General features: G+C 41.1%; 1 long non-coding RNA gene across 1 annotated transcript; it reads right to left on the reverse strand.

The window, feature by feature from the left end:
- Positions 1-341: 341 nt before the first annotated feature.
- Positions 342-11,845, reverse strand: LOC143268234 (uncharacterized). The gene is made up of 3 exons (XR_013043918.1): positions 11,757-11,845; positions 5,807-5,880; positions 342-502 (listed from the first exon to the last, which is right to left on the reverse strand). It is a non-coding gene; the product is annotated as an uncharacterized LOC143268234 (long non-coding RNA).
- Positions 11,846-14,726: the final 2,881 nt, after the last annotated feature.

Below are 14,726 nucleotides of genomic sequence, written 5' to 3' on the forward strand. Positions count from 1 at the left end.
GTAGCTTGGCTTCCTCTCGAAACTGGATTCAAAGTAACTGTGACCATAAATGTTTCATCCTAGGTGTGGTTGAGTATGACCCTCACAATGGTAAAGGGCTGGCCTGAACCGTCTATTTCAGAAGATGCTCCTCAATTTAAGCCTATTTTTCTTCAGAGTTTTTTTCTTTAAAAAATATATAAATATATATAAAGCTGAAATTAAGTTCTTGGCTCATTAGCATGCCCACTGAGGCCTCTGGAGAGAGATTTAATACCTGGCTCTGAGGTCATCTTTACAGTCATTTATTTTGTATATGAAAGTTTGTATTTAACTTTTTTGTTCATTAAAAATCCTACAGATGTGGTTATGCATTTTTAATTTCAGAAAGTTGGTCAGAGCATATTTTACAAGATCTAGTGCCTAGTGTTGCTTTTATCATGTAATAAAAGACTGTCTGGCAGAACCTAGAATATGCTGATAATTTCTCCTCTTTTGTCGGCTTCAACTTTCCAAACTTGTTCTGGAAACAAACAAAAAGAAGAGATAAACTCGGAAAAGCTGCACGCATGTTAGATACAGATGCACATATCTGCTCTTGAGAATCCTGGGCAAGCTGCTTAGAGGTTGTAACAGTTGAAATCTGCTTTTTCTGAGACTTGAAGTGGCCTTGGTATGGAAGCTGGGCCTGTGATGTAGACCAAATGACTGAGCCTACCCAACGAGACCTGGTGGCCTGGCCAGACCTGAGAGCATGTGGTCCAGTGGTTCAGGGGTGAACTGTTTGTGCTTCTTCTTCCATAGGACAGACTGTACAGAGATCCCTTCCTTTAGCCTAGACCCTTTTCCTGGCCCCCCTAGGAGTTGTGCCAGTGATGCCGGGATCCAGCTATAACCAACCAAAGGAGCTCAGACATTGACTGTGTCTACACTGCTGAAAATTGGATGCTAGAATTCTACCTGAGAGTTTATGGCACAGACATACCAAGATGGCTGCCTGACCTGAGTTTAATCCCCTGCACCCACCATGGAAGGAAAACTGACTCCCCAAATTGTCCTCTAACCTGCACACTGGCACACACCAACAGGTGCACCATAATAGTAATAAGTAGATTTTAAAAGGAATTGAGGGCCTTGGATAAGGTTTGTTTCTGTTGGCTTTGTTCTCTTGGATGGTGATTTGTTCTCCACTCAGGTGAGTGGTGCTGTGGTTGATGTGGTATTTGAGGGGCATCCTCTGAGCTTCTCACCCATGTGTGCCCCTGAGAGCTATTCTTAATTCAGAACAGGAAGCTAAAGAGAATTCACTCCCAGTCTCAGCCCAGCACCCATGTCATAAGCTGGGCAGCTGCTCACATCTGTAATCCCAGTTCTGAGGGAATAGGGGCAGGAGGACCAGACCCTGAGGAGCAGGAGGAGTGATGGAGGACACTGACCCCTCTCCCGGGCGCCTCGTGCACACATCTGCAGGCATGTGCACACACCACACTCGTGCAGACACACAGTAAGTCTTCACACAACAGCAAAGTAGCGAGTACAGATGTGAAGCTGCAGCTGCACTGCTCTGCCTGAATTCCGGAATCCAGGCTAAGGCACCACAACCCATGGTTCTGTGAGAAGTGTGTGGGTAATAGAAGTGTTACAGTCAAGCAGATTATGAAACAAAAATAGGTGATAAAACAGCTATTGGTGTAACTAGTGAATCAGCAAAATTAAAGCCAGGGATTTGTGTGTGTGTGTGAAATTTCAATTTTGGGACCTGAAAAAGTGTTGCATTGTTCTGTTTAGCCCACAGTCTCTGAAAATGAGTAAATTTTAAGAAATTCCCAGTGTTGGTGACTTCTCTTTCTGCAGTCGACTGCTTTACGCTTGTGCTTTACCTGGAGTTGGGGTGGAGGAAAGTTGTCCAACCACCCCTGCAGATTTCACTGCAGATAAATTTCTAAATGGTCTTATTAAATACAAAACATGGAGCCAGATATAGGGGTGAAAACCTTAGAGAGATCAGGGAAATAGCCACAGCTAACCTTACCTCACCAACTCTGCAGCTTCCAAATGCGAGTTCCTTCCTGTCTACCCATGTCTTTATGTCTTGCTGTTCTGCCATCTGATTTGCTCTCTCCATTCAACTACATCACTTCCTCTTCCTACACAGCTCTGTTACTTCCTGTCTGTCTGTACAGACCTACAAACCTCCATGGTTGACTAGTTTTGGAATTTAAGGCGTGTGCCACCACATCTGGCTCTGTTTCCAGTGTGGCCTTGAACACACAGAGATCCTGCCTGCCAAGTGATAGGATTAAAGGCATGTGCTAACATTGCATGACTTCTGTATTGTGGCTGGCATTTTCTTCTGATCTCCAGGCAAGCTTTATTTATTAAAGCACAAATAAAATATCACCACACTTTGTATCCTACCCAGGTTGGTTAAGGCTGTTAGAACCCCTATTCCTTCTCTTCTGAGTCCTAGACACAACTTGGGGACTGCTGAGGTGATACTAGATGTTCACCTACACCGAGAAGATGCACATGATCCTGAGGCCTTGTGTGTGTATGAGGAGTCTTCCTGAAGATACAGTAAACCCCAAATACATAAACAACATAAAATACTGTAGTCAACTCACATTATTTAAGTGGCTTTGTGAACTGATTTTGAGAAGACCTCCATATCAAATAAGTTTTTAGAACTTATTTGTAAGGTAGGGATACAGCTGGCTTGCTAATTTATTGTTTTAATTATTTAATATGCACAAGGATGATTTTGGGTGTGTTGGAATAGATACTAATTTTATCTCTTTACCAATAAATTAATCTCTTAAGTGGCCTTTTAGATTTTGTATTGAAACTCATTAATATATTTTATCCTATGATCAATACATAATACACATGTACACAATTTATTTTGTAAAATAAACGTTTGCTTTTTCGGGCTGGAGAGGGGGCGCAACAGTTAGAGCCCTTGCTGGTTTTCTAGAGGACCATAAATTTAAATCCCAGCATCCACACTGGGCAGCTCAGAAGGGCCTGTAATTCTGACTCCAGGGAATCCACCACCCTCTCTGGGCCCTGCACACTCATACATGGTACACACTCACATAGACAAACACACAATCAGACCATCTGGAGAGGTGGCTCAGTTCTTAAAGAGCACCTGCTTTGAGCCTCGGGGGATCCAGTGCTCTATTCTGGCCTCCTTTGGCACCCATGCACAAACCCCACACACAGATAATTAAAAATAAAAATTTTGAGACAGGGCCCCACCTGTCCTATAATATATAAATCAGGCTGGCCTCGAATCCACAGAGGTCTGCCCACCTCTCCCTCACCAGTGCTGGGATTAAAAGCATGCACCAGGATGTCTAGCTCTAAATTTTCTTTTTAAGTTTTTTTTTTTTTCATTCCGAAGTACTGGGGGCAAATCCAGGGGCTTTGGTGTGCTGGGCAAGTTTGCTATCACAGAATAGACTCCCCAGCCATAGTTGAAAACACTGCTCTTAATGACAGGAAAGCAAAATGAAAGGTTTTTAAAGACAGGAAATGGGCAAAGAGGGAGGGAGGGAAAGAGGGTGAAAGAGAGGCACAGGCTGATTCGAATGATCCATCTAAACCTAGGCAAACAGGCTAGAAGCTTCCAGATCCTTAATGGAAATCTGTAGGGTAATCACTCTGGTTTGTACATTGGCATTTCCAGTAGAAGTCCTGTTCCTTCTCTACATAGGTGATAAGACGGAATCTGGGATTGACAGGATGGCCCAACAAGCAGCTGAGTTCACTCCCTAGAACCTGCGGGGGAAGGAGAGAACCACCATCCAAAAGCTGTCCTCTGACCTCCATATGCAACGCCAACACACACACACACACACACACACACACACACATTCAGATTTAGAAACACAAAGGAGCCTGGCTGAGTGAATGTGAGAAGTGTGTCTTCTTTCTGAACATGCATAGCCAACACGAAGGTTTTACATTAACAAATTATGTCTTTGTTTTTATTTTGTTTTGAGAAAGGTCTCCATAACTCAGGCTGGCCTGGAACTCACTTTAAGGTCCAGATTGTCCTCAAGCCTACTACAACCCTTTTGTCTCAGCCTCCTTCGTGCTGGGATTACAGACACACACAACTATGCCTAGCTAAATGTCTTAGCCTAGCATCTTTCAAATGTAGATATTGAGTTCTTGTCTCCAAGACGCCTATGGGACTGTTTACATGAAGCTGTTAGAACTATAAGAGTTCTTGGGGGCATGTGATTCAAATATATAAAGAAAAGTTCTACACCCCTGCTGTAAACACCCCCCCACACACACACATACATACTATATGTCATATGTCAGGCATGTTACATACATATTTGGCAGTCATAAGTGTGATTCCTAAGTATCTGATACCTTTTATAATTTCATTTAATAATGTCAATAAAAAGTACTTATGGTAGAAAAATACTGATAGAAGGTAAAGAATAAAAATTCTGGCCACCTACTACCCCACTCTATGGTGATATTTTATTTGTACTGAAATGTGATTTTATTTGTATGTTAATAAATAAAGTTGCCTGGGGGTCAGAGCTGATAGGAAGCCATAGCAGAAGCAGCAATGTGGCAGGATACAGAATCAATGTGCACAAATCAATAGCTTTTCTATTGGTATTCTATACCAATAACACATACAGAGAATGTGGTTATAGACACACACTCATTCACAATAGCCTCAAAGAAAATACAGTATCTAGGGGTACACCTAACCAAGGAAGGGACGGACCTCTACATGAAAACTTAAATCTGCTGAAGAAAGAGACAGAGACACAAGAAAATGGAAAGACACCCATGTCTGTGGATTAGTAGAATTAACATTGTAAAAATGACCATTCTACCAAAAGCTATTTATAGGTTCAATCCCAATCAAAATCTGTACCTCATTCTTCACAGAAATATAAAAAGGTATTCTAAAGTTCATATGAAACCACAAAAGACCATGGAGAGAGAAAAACAACCCTTGATAAAAAGAATAATTAATGCTGAGGGATTACAACTCCAGATCATAAGATATATTACAGAGACATAGTAATAAAAACAATGTGTATTGGCAAAAACAAAAACAAAAACAACAAAAAAAAAAAAACAGACATGTGGACCAAAGGAACAAAATTGGACATCCAATGTAACTGAATGGTCATGACATGGGTGTGTGGGTTCCCGCGGGTCCATGGAATGAAGACTCAGAGGCATCTTAAGAATGAATCTAGCCTTTCATGGCTGCAGGGGGCACTTTCCCTTCACCTAGGGCATTTTTATCTACTCTCTATTATATTTTAGCCAGTTAATTGATGTACCTACCTTCAAAGCGCTCTAAAAGGAGCTCCCAGAGACCAAATGTCAAGTGCAAATTACTTGATTTATCAGGTACCATGGTTTTCCAGGTTTCCTGAACCAAGTTTTGCATAGGCCTTTGATCCTTGGGGGACTCTCTGATCCTTGACTCTCAGACAAGATTCACATGGGGCAATAAGAGAAACAAAAGGTAAGAGAAACAAAAGGTGTGGCTAAACAAAGGAAGGATTAAGTCTAGGTGCTACTCTCTGGAACCAAGCCAGGAGCTCAGCAGGAATACACTACAGATCCCCTTTTTCATTTAAAAAGTCAATTATCTCAAAGGTTATGCGGCCTTATAGTAAATATAGTCTTTTTTCTATCTGTCTTACAATCTTATGTAAGTAGACCAAAACACATTTTAAAGCCAATAAAGTTACTATTGCTAGAACAAGGGCACCACCTGCTAGGATAAGAAATCTATTAAAGTGATTCGTAGGATTGAATGAGGCTATAGTACCTGCAAGACTTTCCATAATGTCCATTCCTGTCGTATCAGGTAACTTTTTTTGCAAAAGTTTCTTTGATTTCTTTCTGTAAATCAAAAACCATTTGAGAAGAATTAGGGTGACCCAACAAATGCATCCTAACTTTTTCCCAATCATATTTGCTTTCACTAAATCTTAAGGGTGTGATACAATAACAAGAAACATTCCAATCACAGTTTAATTTCATCTGCTCCTTCAAAATCTCTAACTGATCCCCTAACTGTAGCTTGAGAGTTTCTCTCCAACTCCCACCAAGCCCCGTCAGTCCTGCGGCCCACTTATACAATAAACACACAGACGCTTATATTATTTAAACTGTTTGGCCTAATGGCTCAGGCTTCTTGCTATCCTAGTTCCTATATCTCAAATTAACACATATCTATTAGTCTATAAGTTGCCACATCGCTCATGGCTTACCGGTACCTTACATCTCGCTTTTCATGGCAGTGGCTGGCAGCATCCCTCTGCCTCAACCTTCCACTTCCCAGCCTTCTCCTCTCTCCTTGTCCTGCCTATACTTCCTGCCTGGATACTGGCCAATCAGTACTTTATTTGTCAATAAATCATCCACAGGACTTCCCCTTTTCTTTTTTTCACAAAGGAAGGTTTTAACTTTAACATAGCAAAATTGCATATAACAAAACAATTATTAAGCAAGAATTACAATTACAATATCTAGTCTATTTATAATATCTAGTCTATTTGTATTTGGCAAAATTAAAGAAAATATCCTATCTATCCTATATTTGTGAATCTAAGGTTTCATATATAACTTATCTTTTATCATGAGTAAGAAAACTATAACTATCTAGTGTTCAACTACATCAAAGACCTCAGAAGGATACAATATTACCTGAGAAGTGGGAGAAGGATGCAAGCAACTTTCAGGAGTCTCGAGAGAATAGACAGCGACAGCTGGCAGCCTGGACAGTCATCCAGAGTTCTTCTGTAAAGTTGGGGCATCTGTCTTCAGCCCACAGGCCTTGAGTCTCTCAGTCACTTCTCTCTGTGTCCTGTAGAATGTCTGGCAGTTTCCTCTGTGAAGCAGGAACCAGAAGGACCATTTTGCCAAGCAAAGTTCAGTGGTCACCTTCCTATGGGTGCTGCATGTCCAGTCGATCAAGCAGTCCAGGCAAGAACAATTTTTTGCCCAAATGGCTATTTTGGCCAAGAAGAAGATAAACTCCATATAGAGTGTCTTCAATGCCCATCCTCCTCTCTGAAGTAAATTGGTGCTGCCAGGAGCAGATATGTCTCACTGTCCAGAAAGTCTAAATTTTTAAAAATATTTTAAATTCCATATTCTGTAGGTCTTTGAAGTGTTTGAATTATATCTATGTATACCTAGAAAACTTAACATGGCTATAAGTTTGACTATCATAGAAGACTAATTATAAATCTGTATTTCTTAATTATCCATTACAATCTAAATGAGTTACATAAACATAGCACCTTAAACAAGAGTAGAAATATATATATATATATTAGAACAAAACCAACTCTAAATTTGTATCAATAAACTAAAATCTATACCAATGTAAAACATTTTTTAAACAAGTTGTTAAACTTTAAAAGTAGGTTCATTAATCTACCCTTTCATCCTGTCATATCTAAACTATCCCCTTTTCTTCTTTAGAAAGAGATTGTATTTATAATCAACCTGCTTTAAGTAAAAATATTGGTTTTTCTCTGTCCCACACCAGAGGGCTCTTTTGATATGGGATACAAGAATCTTTCAACCTTTTCTTTTAGGAATATGCCTGGGTTTAGAGAAGGAGTAAGCCAATTCCATCTCCAAAGCCAGCTTGGTATATTTGGGAATTTGGGCATAGCTTCTCATACTACTTCCTTCTGGATGAGGACACTGTATCTTATGGGGACACAAAGAAAATTTTAGGATTGTGGAGTAGTCCATGAGGGTGTATTATCTGAGCCAGTTGCCTTGAATCCATTCTGGATGTTGGATCATCTGGGCCATGGTGTCATCAGAGACCTTTCAGGGGGTCTTGGCTGGTCAAACCTGATGTATCTTAATCTGGAACAAATCCATAGCCTCTGGCTTTCTGTGGAAACAGAAGTAGAGCCTCCTTTCCAAAGCAACATATCCTTACATCCAAATTTTGAAGTCAAGGTATCTTTAAAATATACATATTGGCTTAGCTCAACAGCTTATACAATCAAATGTTTTTCTGCAGTTAAGAATCCCAAAGACAACACAATCCAGATTCTCTGTGTAATATCCATCTTTATGTGGCTTATTTTTATACTACCTTTACTGTCTCTTTAAAGACTTTATCTTTTTAAGATATATATATATTGCATATATATATATATATATTTTAAGATATATATATATATTGCATATATATATATATATATATTTTAAGATATATATATATATTGCATATATTCCATTTTATCACTCTTCCAAGCCTATGTACACTCATATATATATATATTGCATATATATATATATTTTAAGATATATATATATATATTGCATATATTCCATTTTATCACTCTTCCAAGCCTATGTACAATTTTACACACATTGTAAAGCATTTAAAGTCTTGTTCTATCTGAATCTGCCTTATTGTGTAACTATTGCTTTAAACTGCAGCATTACTAGGGCTAAAACAGCAGCTTTGGCTGGTGGCTCTGCCCACCTCAGCTTCCCATGGAGATGGTATGTTTACCTCCAGCTTTGGAGGAACCATGCTCACCGCCAGAGGCAGTGGGTCTATGCCTCTATCAAAGCAGTGTGTAGCCCAGAAACCTTTTTTTTTTTTAATTGTACTAGCAAAGGCTAAATTCACCATGCAGCATAATGTGCCACTTGGAGACGCCTCATTCCTGCCATACTATAGGTCAAGCTCACATACCCTGACATAGTAGCTCAAACTGCAGGCTGCCACTAACTTGAGACAACTAGGAAGCTGTTTTTAGCTCTTTTAGAATCTTCTTTCTCAGGTTTTAGGTGGAAATTCTTGCCCCACGTTCTAGCACCATTTGTGGCTTGAGAGTTTCTCTCCAGTTCCCGCAAGCCCAGTCAGTCCTGCGGCCCACTTATAAAATAAACACATAGACACTTATATTATTTAAATTGTTTGGCCTAATGGCTCAGACTTCTTGCTATCCTAGTTCCTATATCTCAAATTAACACATATCTCTTAGCCTATAAGTTGCCACATGGCTCGTGGCTTACGGGTACCTTACATCTCTCTTTTCATGGCAGTGGCTGGCAGCGTCCCTCTGCCTCAACCTTCCACTTCCCAGCCTTCTCTCTCCTTGTCCCGCCTATACTTCCTGCCTGGCTACTGGCCAATCAGTACTTTATTTATCAATCAATCAATCATCCACAGCACCTAACAATACAACAGCTTGCCTTAATTCATCTAATTCATTTACTATCTCATTATCAATTTTATTTCGTTCAGTCTAAAGTTCTTCTGAATGTCTATGCCAGTCTCTAATGAATTCAGCAGTTTGGATTTCTTTATGAAGGGCCACTCAGCTGCTGTTCCCATAGCTGTCAATGAAATGATTCCCATAATAACTGCAACCACCAGTCCAAACGTCAATGTGTTCTTTTAATATTCTGTCAGCGAGTTTCTATACCAAGATCATCACAGGAGAGTCTTGCCAAGGCCTCGACAACTTCACCGGTATCCAGATTGCTGGCCTTGTCCTAAGAATATATAAACTTTCAAAGGTCAAATTTAAAAACATACTAGAATTAACACAGATATGCAGGGTACACCATTCATAAGTGATGCTGTAATTATTTGGGTGCCATTGTACAGGCTCCTTTAATAGCAAGTAAGGTAATGGTACACATGCCATAATAGGATGGCTTTGATTTAGTCTAAAAGACAGAGTGTATTTATCATCCTTAATGTTTATTTTTCCTTCCCATGCTTTAAGGGGGTAGAAGGCACTTGTCAATTTCCATGAGTAAGTCTGAAATGAATCACCAAATTGCAGGAGAGGACTTGACATTCCAACTCCATGCCACCGAGTAGGTTCATTAATAGAAGCATTGATTTCCACAGTTCCGTTTAAATTGTACCACTTCCATCTTAATTTTGAGTGAGAATAATTTCCTTGAGGGGTGCCATAAGGGCTCCAATCAATGATGTCTCCTTGGAAGATATTAATTAGCACTCGAGATTTCTCACTCTTACACTGTTGCCAATGTACCCAGTCAGATTCCTTGTTGGTAACCCTCATCTCACAGAACGGTAGATTTATGGAACTAGTAGCATTAATCTCTTGTCCTTAAAAAACGGATGTATGAAGCATATAAAACTTAGTATGATAATCTTGGGTAGTATTGACTATGGATAGCCATACTTGAGAGGTTATTTTCCCATGAAAATAGGAATTCCTTGTACTCCAACAGTGTAATTGTCAATCACTTTACCCTCCTCCATTTGCTAAGGGGGACCTTGGTTGACATAGGTAGCCAAGAAGACTCATTAACCACTACAGGAATATTTCTATCTCCCCAAGTTACTACTATGTTAATTGGAGGATTAACAATTTACAAGCTGTTTTTGAAATTATAGAAATATTAATTTGAGCTCACCATTGTTGTAACAAATCTCTACCCCATAAATTCATGGCTGTATCAGCCATATAAGGCTTTAACATTCCTATCTGTTCTTTAGGCTCTATACATTTAATATATTTTATACTTTGTTTTATTTTAGATGGGATTCCAACAAATTGAGTGGAGACTTCTTGTAAAGACCAGTTGGGATCCCAGGATTCTTGTGAAATTATAGAAACATCCAGCATCAGAATCCAATAATCTTTTAATCTCAATTTCATTTAATTTTACTTTTAATTTGGGCCATTCATCATTGATAACTGTTTGTCAAAACACATTTTTTTCTGTACTTCCAAAGCCTCCAGTTCTAAATATAGGTGCCATTTTGCATTTAAGATATGAAAGTAATAATAATTGAGCAATTCTATCACCAGCTTCTAATTTTACATATGCTATTTATAAAAGCATTAAATACAATCTCTATAGGATTTTAAGAGGTAACTTTAGGCAATATTCTGAAATATTTTTATAAAATCTTAAAAAGAGGCTCCTTTTTTTTTATAGATTCCAAGTAACACATTAATGCAACTCGCCAATTATTAACAGTGTGGACCAAACAATTTACTTGTATTTTGTTTACTGAAAAAAAATAACCTCTTTATCAGTAACAGATTTTTTTCTATGAGTTTTTATCCTAGCAATCACATTATTTAATAAGCTAACAACCCAATCTGTTTTAGGTATTACATTTCTATAGAATTTAACCAAAAATTTTTAGAAAGTAACTTAAAGAGCAGATCCAAATACTCAGTAATGATCAATAGACAAGAGCATAACCAGTATATAATTTAAAATTATGAATCCTGTTCCTTTAGTTTATCAAACTTCCATCCAAACATTTATTAGACAATCAAAAGGAAAGAACATCTTCTATACACTTAATGATTAATATCTCTGGAAATTCAAACAGCATCAACTTAGCATTCCAAGTCCTGACTGAAACCATTCTTCACCAGAAGTTGAGCCCATTTATACTTCCTCTTTCTCCCATGAAGGGACTGCTAATAATGAATTATTCCCACCATTAGAGAAAAACAGAAAACATTTCCCACAAAGAGATCTTTAACATTGAATTATTCCCGCATTTAAACCAAAGTTAAGCAACCAGACAAAATTTTAAGCTCTGGGCTTGCTTGCTTGTCCAGCCAGCAGCAGTGAAGCCCACCTGTTGATTCTTTGTAATTCAGATACCAACACTCTGCTCACAGACAGAAAGAGCTCAGAGTTGTAGCTATCCTGAAATGTTTATATTGGAAAGTGCTGTGCCCAGATCGCGAACCCCCAGAGAGACCACCGAAAGACAAGCATACCAAAATGCAAAAGCAAGGCTTTAATTCAGGATATTCAGGAGCAATACAAGCCTAGGCAGGGACTTCGTTCAACACATCCAATGCAGTGGAGGCTGGAGGAAGTGCCCAGCCTGAATTGTGCACAGCTTTTAAAGACAAAATCCACAAGATTACAATAGCAGGGGATTTCCATACATGTACATTTCTGATTGGCTCATTTCTAGGGACTTTCCAGAAATCATGGTTTAATCTTACTTCTAAGGGGGGTGGTTGCCCATAACCATTTCTCATTGGCTGCCCTCAGGTGGGGACATTCTGTGGTTAAACAATCACCATGGAGACCAGAATTGGGACATTCCATGGTCATACATTCACTATCACATGATTAACTTGTTATTCTGTAAAAATGCAGGAACTTTGGTCTCACAGAAAAAGCCTTTTTCCCCCCTCTATTACTACTGAGAAGAGGCGTTTTTATTTCCTTTATTTTACTTTTATGGGGCTTTATTGTCAGGGACAAGGATAGAATCTCTAGTTAGTAAAAAAAAAAAAAAAAAATACAGACCCCCATAAGACAGGGAACTAGATCATCTTACAGTCAGGTTGCCTAGCAACAGGACATTGAGTCAGAGCCCTCGACCCTTTCACCCTGTAAACATACTACACAAACATCCTGTTAGCTTGCCCCACCCTATGCAGATAACAACTTCTTGCTCCCCCCCACCCCACCCTGCAGGAACTATATAAACCCTCCTGGAGAAAAATAAAGTTGCACCTTGATCAGAAGCTTGACTTGGTGTATTTCCTTTGTATCTCCTGTCCCTACATTCCATCCTTAGGGTGGTCAAGTACCCGTTGAAGCCCTGCTGGCCGGGGCAACTGGCACCCAACATGGACGAAACCACCTCTTGAGGATTCGGAACGTCATCTCCTGGAGGAAAGACCAAGGCCTTGGTGAAGTTTTTGGATCCCCCTGAAATCGCCTGGGTCAGGACGCGATCCCGGAGGAGCGTGGAGGTGACGCAGGTAAGAAAGTGACGAGCCATGGGACAGGCAACTTTGTCACAAGATTTATTCATTTCTGACCTAAAAGAGTCCCTCAAGACACAAGGAACTAGGGTAAAGAAAAAAGTTCTTAAAGCCTTTTTTGATTATTAATGACATTCTTAGGGTCTGTAAACATTCCCTCAGATCACCACCTGTGCTCTATGGAAGAGGAGACGCTCACGACTTTTAAACCTAACAATCCCCAGGAGTCCGCTCCTGCCCATCTTTATCCCTCTCCTAATAATTTTACCTCTAACTCCCCTCCAGACCCCACCGAGGAGGCTTTTCTAGAGAAAGGGGCTGCCCGTTACCATAATCCAGACTGGCCCCCCTGCAAAAATCTCCCCTTAAAACAGGAGTCCTTGGACCCTTTTATACCCCCTCAAAAACCTCCGGCGGTTCCCCCTTCTGCAATGCCCCCTCCCTATGTTTCTTCGTTTTCCCACTTTTGCAGGCCCGTTTTTGATGAGTTGGCTCCCCCTGTCCTAGATCTCAGCTCACTGCGACGGGCCCTCCAGGCTCGCAGGGAACTTGTTGAGCTTTTAAGGGAATTGAAAACTCTTGACAAAGAACTTAAAGATCTTGCCCTTGAAGTGGTAGCTCCTGGCCTGCTAAAACCATCTCAAAAATCTAGTAAATCAAAAAGTAAGCCTCAGCCTGTCCTGGCATTTCCCGTTACCCAGAGCCAGACCTCTGGGGACTCATCCGAGGCGGCCGCCCAGAGCGGCCCCTCGGGGTTTGGAAGACCAAAATGAGGAGGGGGAGAAGAAGGAGGAGCCGTCATCAGAGGACCCCCGCCAGGACAGACTTATCACAAATTAAATTTCCGCCTTGTTAAAAAGCTGAAATCCGCCTGTGCTCAGTATGGTCCTATAGCTCCTTTTACACTGGCCTTGGTGGAAAACCAGAGTGAACATTGGTTGACCCCTAATGACTGGTATTTCCTTGCCCGTGCGGCTCTTTCTGGGGGTGATTTTGTCCTCTGGAAAACAGAATTTACAGAAAATTGTGGAGAAGTTGCTCAAAAGAATATTGAACAGCCATCCTCAAAAACTTGGACGCTAAAGAAACTTCTCGGCAACTCCCCCTATGATACAAATGCAGCACAGGCAAAATTCCCTACATTAAACACTTGGCCTTTGAAAACGCAAACCCTGCCTGCCAGGAACTAGGGCATGGGGTAGCTACTGGTGCTTTCAGGATTTGCTGAGGCAACCATGAGTCCCCTGGGTGGCTAGAGGGGACAGGAGACATTTTGTCTCTGGATGGGCAGTCGCCTGGTGTGCAGGATGGGGTCGTCTCTGAGATCATGTTTCTGCTCCAACAGAGTAAGGCCGGTCTGGAGGGGGTGGTAGTGGAGGATCTGGAAGTGTAGGAGGTGTTGGTGATGGTTTGTCTTTATGGGGGAGGGGGGCTGGAGCCGGCCTTGGAGGTGGTTCCTGGGACTGAGGTGCTGGTGGGGCCGGATGCTTGCTGTTGTGGAGGGTCAGGTCTTGGTGGCACTGGGGGGAGGGGAGCTTGTGGGGCCGTGGAGGGGGGAGGGGAGGGCCTTTCCACCCTGGCGCCTCCTGGCTCCTTCATTCATGGGGAGAGAGTCACAGGGGCCGGAAGGGGGAGGGGGACTCTGGGGGGGGGGCAGCAGCATTCTGATTCTCATGATGTGACGTAGGAGAACATTCAGCATTAACACCATTGCTGATCATCACAGAAAGGCTAAATCCTGTTAATGGTGCCATAAAAGAGATACACTCTGCTCCCGGATGGTTACCGGAATGCCTGGTTAGAGCTGTAAATATACCTGATCTGCCCAGGAGAGACAGCCCCTCTCCTGAGGAAACTTCTTTTGTTTCAAATGCTGTCCCTCCAGCAAGCCCCCCAGGCTGTTGTCCTCGCCCACAGCAACCCCCACCAGCCCTTTAGCTCTGTTATCACTCTGCTCAGAGT

Source organism: Peromyscus maniculatus, chromosome 12, assembly GCF_049852395.1.
Source record: "Peromyscus maniculatus bairdii isolate BWxNUB_F1_BW_parent chromosome 12, HU_Pman_BW_mat_3.1, whole genome shotgun sequence".
NCBI classification, from domain to species: Eukaryota; Metazoa; Chordata; class Mammalia; order Rodentia; family Cricetidae; genus Peromyscus; species Peromyscus maniculatus.